Consider the following 8987-nt stretch of genomic DNA (forward strand, 5'->3'; position numbering starts at 1 on the left):
AGATTTTACGACATGGGCAGGCAGTGCTGCTCGAACTCATTTTGAAGTTATGATCTTGGCACTGATTATTTTCAGGTGGACAAAAGAGGCTCTTGGAAGCAGATATATACACGCCTGTTCAGCACCAAGATGCGCCTCTTGGTGATGTCAGCCTGTCTTAGCTGAAAGCGAGCAGGAGTCAGCTCTGTTCACGGCAGGCCTGCTGCTGCGTGCCAGGGTGGTGCCAACAGGACACGGGAAGGTTGCAGGAGCTGCCAGCTTTGGAGGCGGCCATAAGGGAAGCCAGTGGAGGTTTCCTTATATAAACCACAGGGGCTGATGGAGACACAGCCGGCAGGCACTCCCACGCTCCACACCGCCGAGGCCAGCAAAGGCTCCTCTGTCTCCACAATTGTTCCTGTTCAACATGGCAGCCCTTCACCAGGCATAATTAAGCCTTTTCTTGACAAATTATTTGTTCTCAGGCTCGGCAAGTTGGAAACCAAAATTGTTCTGTGGCATTTTTTATTCTGAACCAGACAATAATGTTTGGAGAACAGGAGAGAAGTCTTTGAAAGCAAAAATAGAACAGGACAACAATAACAGAAGCACTCTACAGGAGGTCAAAGTTTCTGTCACGTCTGAGCAAAGACATTAAATGCCTTCCTGTTTCTGGTCATTGTTTTGCTAATTCATGATCATTTTACTTTATTATATTTATTTATTATCATAGTTTATAATGATTTTCATTATGCTGCATGGAAAACAACCGTGGGAGAGTGGCAGATTCCAAGGTTACAGGACCTGAACAAAGATTAATGAAAAGGACCTGAACAAAGATTAATGAAAAGAACACACCTTACTAAGTAAAGGGCTTGAGAAACATGGCGCTTTGACTTTACTAGTGCTTTTAGAGCTTTTTGGAACATACCAGACTTAATGAGACCCAAGAGTTTTACTGAACGTGGATTTTCACCAACTCTGGTCCCCTCCAACACCTGTTGGGAGATACCTTCATAAATCCCTTGGCTCAACAGAGCAATGGATTCCTATTTATAAAACAATACATACCAGTCACACAATGTTGGATAGTTTTTAAAAAGTTTTGTTTGGATCTACATTATGGATTTCAAAATATTTGTCAAAACTCCCCAAGAGACTTCAACAGTCCATTTATTTACCCAAGTTTTGGAAGAAGCAACCGGGAGACATGAAGATCTTAGGCACCTTCTTGTTCTCAGTTTTGGCCACAGGCATCTTCTTAGACTTCATGAGCTGCTGGCTGCTCAGTCCAGGGTCTATAACTTGACCCAGTTGTGTAATTCTTAGTTTTAAAAGTTGGGGCAAGGGTAGGGAAGCTTTCCACACTCTACACAATAAGGAGGATTTCATTATGTCTTACAAAATACTAAGACCAAGATTCTACTCAGCTTTGAGCTACCGAGGCAAAATACTAATTTGCTTTTTTGTTAATGGGTAAATTTAATTTGTCTCTTTTTAAAAACCTTTTTATTTTGTATGGGGGTGTAGCTGATTAACAATATTGTGGTAGTTTCAGGTGAAGAGTGAGGGCACTCAGCCATACGTATGCCTGTATCCATTCTCCCCTAAACTCCCCTTTGAAGAAACAATACCGTGTTGGGTCTGCTCTATTTTCTGTCTCAAGAAGATGGCAAAGGGCCATGGTCATTCAGACCTGCATCAGCTGGGCCTCCTCCTTCCTGAGGAGCTCTGGTTTAGCTGGTTTCCCTGATCCTTGATTTTCTCCTCCGTAACATACTTAAAGCACATATTCAGCAAGAGAAAACTGCCTCAGGGAGAAATGAGCTTTCCCCTAATTCACACTATTTACTTTACCTTCAGTTCAGTTCAGTTCAGTTGCTCAGTCGTGTTCAACACCCTGCGACCCCAAGGACTGCAGCATGCCAGGCTTCCCCGTCCATCACCAACTCCAGGGTCTTACTCAAACTCATGTCCATCAAGTCGGTGATGCCATCAAACCATCTCATCCTCTGTCGTCCCCTTCTCCTTCTGCCTTCCATCTTTCCCAGCATCAGGGTCTTTTCTAGTGAGTCAGTTCTTCATCTCAGGTGGTGAAAACATTGGAGCTTCAGCTTCAGCATTAGTCCTTCCAATGAAATATTATGTAACAGCAAGACACGTTGAGTTTGGGGGTTCATGGCTACATTTTGAGGGGTTGGTGAGGATATGTTTGAGGAGCTTCTGGTCTTGACTACTTGGTGCAGCTGCCCTGCATGGGCAGTCCCCAGCCTTCCTCACAGAGATCAGCCCCCCAACCAGCCCCTGCGCTGGACAGCATTCTGAAACTCTCTGGATGTGGCCACCTGTATCCTTCTGAAGGCTGCCCCTGGGGGCCCTGGAGAGAAGCCTGGCTCTGCTCTGGCTGGTTTAGAATAGACCCAACTTTCAGAGGACCCACTGTTGGGGGGCAAAGCTGCCACCCACAGCCCACAGTCCTCCAGCTACCCTCTCTGCCTGGGGAGGGTCCGTGTCAGAGTGCGATAGCTGCTGTGACAAAGAGCCCGTGTTCAGGGGCCGCCTTCCAGCATCTCTCAACCCAGTGCAGGCGGGTGGGGAGGGGCCCTTCTTCCCAGGAGACCTATAGGCAAGGCTCTTCCGTCTTCTTGAATTACACAACCATCCGTGTCATCACTTTTTAGGCGAATCCAGGCTCTGCAAAGTCCTCTACAAAGGAACACAGCTGGTTCCTTAACAGTGTGAGCTTTCATGCCACCTGCACTCCCTCTGCCCATTCCTGTGGACGGGATTGCTCAATGTCCACAGGCAGGAATGAATGAAATTGGAAGCAAGTGAGAAAAGCACACGTTCCACAAATATTTTTTCCTGTAGAAATCTGTATCTCACACTTTTTGCTTTTAAACGACAGCAATTAAGCTTTATTTTATGTAAATCTTGCTCTGTGTCTTGATCAAAGGAGGAGAAATCTGTTCCAAGCTGAGCTGGCATCCCTGGTGTTAAAGACAGCAGTGAGCCAGTGAAGTTGCTCAGTCGTGTCCGACTCTGCAATCCCATGGACTGTAGCCTAACCATGCTCTTCCATCCATGGAATTTTCTAGGCAAGGGTACTGGAGTGGGTTGCCATTTCCTTCTCCAGGGGATCTTCCCACCCCAGGGATCGAACTCAGGTCTTCCGCATTGCAGGCAGATGCTTTACCATCTGAGCTACCAGGAAAGACAGCAAACCAAAGACTAATTTCATTCCTGGGTGATAACCAAGGCCTGATATTGAAGCAAACAGACCCTGAAGCAGGTTGTTTCCTTGGAACAGGAGGTCACCTCAAAAGTGTGTTTGTCACAGTAACTATGCTCCGTATATGAAAGAATTTGATCTTCAGTGGTGTCTATTAATGAGGAATAGAGTGGCTCAGTATCATACCTTTTTGCCTTTTCATACTGTTCATAGGGTTCTCAAGGCAAGAATACTGAAGTGGTTTGCCATTCCTTCTCCAGTGGACCACGTTTTGTCAGAACTCTCTGGCATGACCTGTCCATCGTGGGTGGCCCTACACTGCATGGCTCACAGTTTCATTGAGTTAGACAAGGCTGTGGTCCATGTGATAAGATTGGTTAGTTTTCTGTGATTGTGGTTTTCAGTCTGTCTGCCCTCTGATGGAGAAGGATAAGTGGCCTATGGAAGCTTCCTGATGGAAGAGACTGACCGAGGGGGAAACTGGGTCTTGTTCTGATGGGCGGGGCCATGCTCAGTAAATCTTTAATGTAATTTTCTTTTGATGGTGGGGCTGTGTTTCCTCCCTATTGTTTGACCTGAGGCCACACTATGGTGGAGGCAATGAAGACAATGGTGACCTCCTTCAGAAGGTCCCATGCCCACACTGGCACACTCAGTGCCCCCAACCCTGCAGCAGGCCGCCGCTGACCCACACCTCCACCAGAGACTCCTGGACACTCACGGGCAGGTCTGGGTCAGTCTCCTGTGGGGTCACTGCTCCTTCCTCCTGGGTCCTGGTGCACAAGGTTCTGCTTGTGCCTCCAGGAGTCTGTTTCCCTAGCCTGTGTAAGTTCCGATGGCCTTATGGTGGGGTTAATGGTGACCTCCTCCAAGTGGGCTTATGCCATACCCAGGTCTGCTGCACCCAGAGCCCATGTGGAAGGCCACTGCTGACCCGTCCCTCCACGGGAGACACTTAGACACAGTTCTGACTCAGTCTCTGGGTTGGGCGTGCATTTTGTTTCCTTCCCAGGTTTGAGTGTCTCAGGTGACCCGGTGCTTGGTGAGCTTACTGTCCCAGATGGGGCATGTGTCTTAATCACCTCCCTGGTCCCGGCCACTTGGTTTCCTGGGTGCGCCATGAAAGCACCATCTCAGGTGAGCTGCAGGTCTCCTCTGGAGAGCCGATCTCAGGCTGTGACCCTCCTGGTGGATGCCAACCATCCATAAGCTCAGGAAGATGTGGCTAGCAGCTTGGAACCTGCTCACAGTTTGGTGGAAGATGCCATCTCTGGGACTCATTGGGAAAGACCCTGAAGGCAGGAGGAGAAGGGGATGACAGAGGATGAGATGGGTTGGATGGCATCACTGACGCAATGGACATGAGTTTGAGTAGCCTCAGAGAATTGGTGATGGACAGGGAAGCCTGGCGTGCTGCACTCCATGGGACTGCAGGGAGTCGGACACGACTGAGCAACTGAACTGAACTGAGAGTGGGCTCAGACGGTAAAGTATCCGCCTGCAATCCGACCTGGGTTCAATCTCTGTGAGGAAGATCCCTTGGAGAAGAGAATGGCTACCCACTCCAGTATTCCCACCTGGAGAATTCCATTGACAGAGTAGTCTGGTGGGCTACAGTCCATGAGGTCGCAAAGAGTCGGACACGGTTGAGTGAGCACTACATAGAGACCAGACCAGCACCATCATGCTGCTCTGTCTTTCATTCTCTTCTTCCAGTCTGGAAGTCATGAGTGGTAGCAGTCTGATGTATCTAGAAGTTTTATTTTGTTAACAAATGCCCGTGAGGCCCCCGTAGGATGTCCAGAGAACTCTGTCTCCCTGCTAACAGTGTGGAGCCGGCCGCCTCCTCACCTTCCCGGGGGGCTGGTGGACAGGCTTTGGAGCACGGGCAGCTGCGGGAACTGTGGACGCAGCGAGGACAGCCCAGCCCAGTGTCCCTCGCGCCAGACCTCCCACAGCCTGGGGCGAGCAGTCTCCTGCCTTGAGAAATCGAGTTCTGCTGTCAGCGCTTTCTCAGGAAAAAAAATGCATTTCTGTTTCAAGTGGGAAGAGAGAAGTCTCTATGAAACAAACGCGTCTGTGTGCATGTTTATAGCAAAGACCTGCCAGAGTCATTCGATCTCTGGCTTTTGAGTCGGGGACAAATACAGCAGATTTAAAACAGGTGAAGCTGCAGGCCTTCCAGCCAATGGCTGGCAACCCTTGGTGCACTGTTTTCATCCTCCCTTTCATGGATGGATGTGAACAAATTTTCAAGAAAGTCTCTTCTGTGTCAAGTCTTGGCCAGTGAAAGCCTCAAAGCCCTGGAAGAAAGGGTAGGAATGAGACGCCAATCCCTGGGGACCCAGCAGACAAAAAAGGAAAGAAAGAAACAGGAAAGCCACGCTCTGTGTGTGAGGATTGTGCCAGGGATGGAATATTACTTTTCTTTTTTTTAAAGGCAGCTCAGGAGAGTGAAAAGGAGTTGCCAGGGAAAGAAAATAGGAGATTCCTAAAGAGATGGGGAGGAACGGACGGCGAACTTTGGAAAGAAGACAGCAGCTGTGCTTGACCCTCTGGGAAGAAGAGCACGTCAGGCTGTCCCGGAAACGCAGCGTGATTTCCGGCTGCAGACACAGCCCCGAGCGTCCATGTTTTCCTGCTGAAACTTTCAGGCTTGTCTCTGCGCATGCTGTTGTTGCTGAGTCGCTCAGTCCTGTCCCACACTTTGCGACCCCATAGACTGTAGCCCACCAGGCTCCTCTCTGTCCAGGGGACTCTCCAGGCAAGAATACTGGAGTTAGGGAGATCTTACAATTCCATCTTGCAACGTGGGAGCAGGGCTACCTGGGGAGATCAGGGAGCTGGGACTGCTGCATTTTGGTTTTCACCCTTTTCTGCCCTTTCTCTGTCTGCTTCCACTAAGACGCCCAAAGCGCGTTCTGCTCTGGCTTTTCAAGATGCCTCGTCTAACAGGACTGCCTGCCCAGAGAAAGGAGCCCTGGCACCAGGCCTTCCTGGAAGGAGAGGTCGTCCAGAATATGATCTTTTTCTTTTTGTTCCCTTTGACGCACTGAGTCGACCTGTTAAGCTCAGAACAAAGGACTTGCCCGGATCCAATGCACCACCCCTTGGACCAAGGGTTTGTGTTCAGGCAGGGACTCCAGCCTTTATCAGAAGGTGCGTGTGGCCTGAACTGTGTCGGAAGGCCCGTCTGTGCCAGCCCCGTTCCTGTGGGCACCCTAATCTCGCTGAGTGAACCTCTTTTCTGTCTTCACGGGTCGGGCGGCCTTGGACTTTAGTACCGCAGACCTTAATACGGGCGTGCACGGTGTGTTTTGCAGTCACTGGTCACTGAGGGAAAGGGGATTTGCTGCTGGTCAGTTGTGCCGGGGGCTCTCGAAGGCTGACACTCTTTAGGATCCAATACTCTCTGGGGATGGGGCCCAGCAGCCTGTGGTCTTCAATAATGAAAAATTTACCTAAAAACCAAACAAAAACCGCTCCTGGGGTCCCTGAAGCATTGTGACCCCTGAAGGCAGGAGTCTGGGAGACCAAGCGGCCGTGACCGAGAACAACATGGCGCGCGTGAGCGCTTGAGGAGCGGGCTGGCTTCTCGGGGCCGTGCCGGGGGCTGAAAGAATGGGTCATGAGCGCAGAGGCTCCAGTTCAGGTTCAAGCAGCATCAGGGAGCCAGGGACCGTCTATGTCTGTGCTAACGTCTCCCTGGTTACCGGGCTGCCTCAAGGCTGAGGGACCCAAAACAAGGCTCAAAGTCTGGACCTGAAGTTTGGCGAATGACAGGAGTGGCTGAATTTCGTGTTCTCAGGGATCTCCTGTGGAAACTGGGACTTTGGCCAACAAAGAGTGGGCCCAGAGCATCAAAAAGGGGACACTTAAGAGAATTCAGATGACAGCTGATGCTGAATCCTCACCCTCTCAGCCAGTTCCAGTTTATACCTTGCAGATTATGGTGGTGGTGGGTTTAGTTGCTAAGTCATGTCCGACTCTTGTGATCCTGTGAACTGTAGCCCGCCACGCTCCACTGTCCTGGGATTCTCCAGGCGAGAATACCGGAGTGGGTTACCAGTTCCTTCTCCAGGGGATCTTCCCCACCCAGGAATTGAACCCAGGTCTCCTGCATTGCAGGCAGGTGATTTATCAACTGAGCTATGAAGGAAGCCCCTCATAGCAGATTATAATTAGCTGTAGGTTAATTAATTGCAGATTATAATTAACTGTAAAGAGGTGAACTCGGTCCAACGACCTTCCTCAGAAAACAGCATCCACCCAAAACTCTCAGACATCCACCATTCTGGGGCTCCCACACTGCCCACGACTGGTTCTGGATGGAGCTCACCCCGGTGATGCTGGCCACAGGGCCTCAGAGTCCCCACATGGCCACCCTCTGCACAGCAAGCTGCCCACCCCACCTGCCATCGGTGGTCCCACCAGACGCCTGCTCGCTCTCGGGGCTCCCTTCGCCCCGCAGCCTCTGTAGATACCCAACTGTATAGACTCTGTCACAAGGCAGCAGCCTCGTCGCAGGAGAGTTTGGGAAAGCACATTCCCACCTCTGCTCTGGGGAGGCAAGTTCACCAAGTGAGAAAACCCCCACATGTCAGATGGTTGCTCAGAAGATGCTGGGCAGCCCTCAAGCAAGGCAGGTGCCCCCCAGAGCCGGCTACACATTCTGATCAGCCGCGCTGACTTGACTGGATCCGATTTGACTTTTGATGGCTTCCATCCCTCGTGATCAGAAACATGACTCTGCAGGCAGATGGGTGAGGCATCTCATGATGTCCGGAGGAGGTGGCCTGGACCGCGCCTTTACTGAAGACCGGATATTTCCAACTGCTGAGCTTGAGGGAAAGCGCTCGTGACCAGGTACGCAAGGTCACGCACCTGGGCTGCCTACCTGGCGCGGGCGCTGGGGTGGCCGGGTGAGCTGCAGTAACAGCGCCGGCTTGGGGGACTTGAAATTTGCTTTCTTCTTCCTTTTTTTTTTTGGTAATTTTATTTATTTATCTGTTTTGGCTGTGCTGCGTCTCTGTCGCTGCAGGGGCGGTTTTCTCTAGTGGTAATGCTCGGGACTCTCGCTGCGGTGGTTTCTCTGGTGGAGCACAGTCTCTGCGGCAAGTGGGGCTCAGGAGTTGCGGCTCCTGGAGTCCAGAGCACCGGTTCCGTAGTTGTGGTGCACGGGGCACGTGGGATCTTCCCAGATCAGTGATGGAACCTGTGTCTCCTGCACTGGCAGGCGGATTCTTCACCACTGAGCCACCAGAGAAGCCCGGAACGTTGCTTTCTTTCACTTGAACCCTGTGACTGTCTTGCAAGGTAGGCAGAGTCAGGCATGTTAGCCCATCCGCCAGCATGCTACAGGGCTCTCAACTCTGTTCCTGTGGCCGCTGGGGTCAGTAGGCTGCAGACTCAGGTGACAAATTGCGTCCGTATCAGGAGCCTGAGATTCAGGACTCTTTAATGCCCCAGTACATGTCACATGGCTCCATCACACCCCTAAGCTTTGTAAAGCAGACATACTGCTTATATCTGCTCCCACACCAACCCTCCTGCTGATCTACACTTGGCATATGCATATTTCATCAAAAGCATTGTTATTAAACCATGAGAAGGGTAAAACTTAACTGTGAAAAGGTCACAGAATGAAACCTTTATGTCTAAAGTATCATAAAGACTAACACATTAAAACATAGATTTCTACGTAGAATCAGTTTTGAAATGTGTGTCCTTAGGACAAGCACAGCGTAATGACTGATTTTTTTTTTGGCTGATGATC

Source organism: Odocoileus virginianus, chromosome 14 (assembly GCF_023699985.2).
Source record: "Odocoileus virginianus isolate 20LAN1187 ecotype Illinois chromosome 14, Ovbor_1.2, whole genome shotgun sequence".
Classification (NCBI taxonomy): Eukaryota; Metazoa; Chordata; class Mammalia; order Artiodactyla; family Cervidae; genus Odocoileus; species Odocoileus virginianus.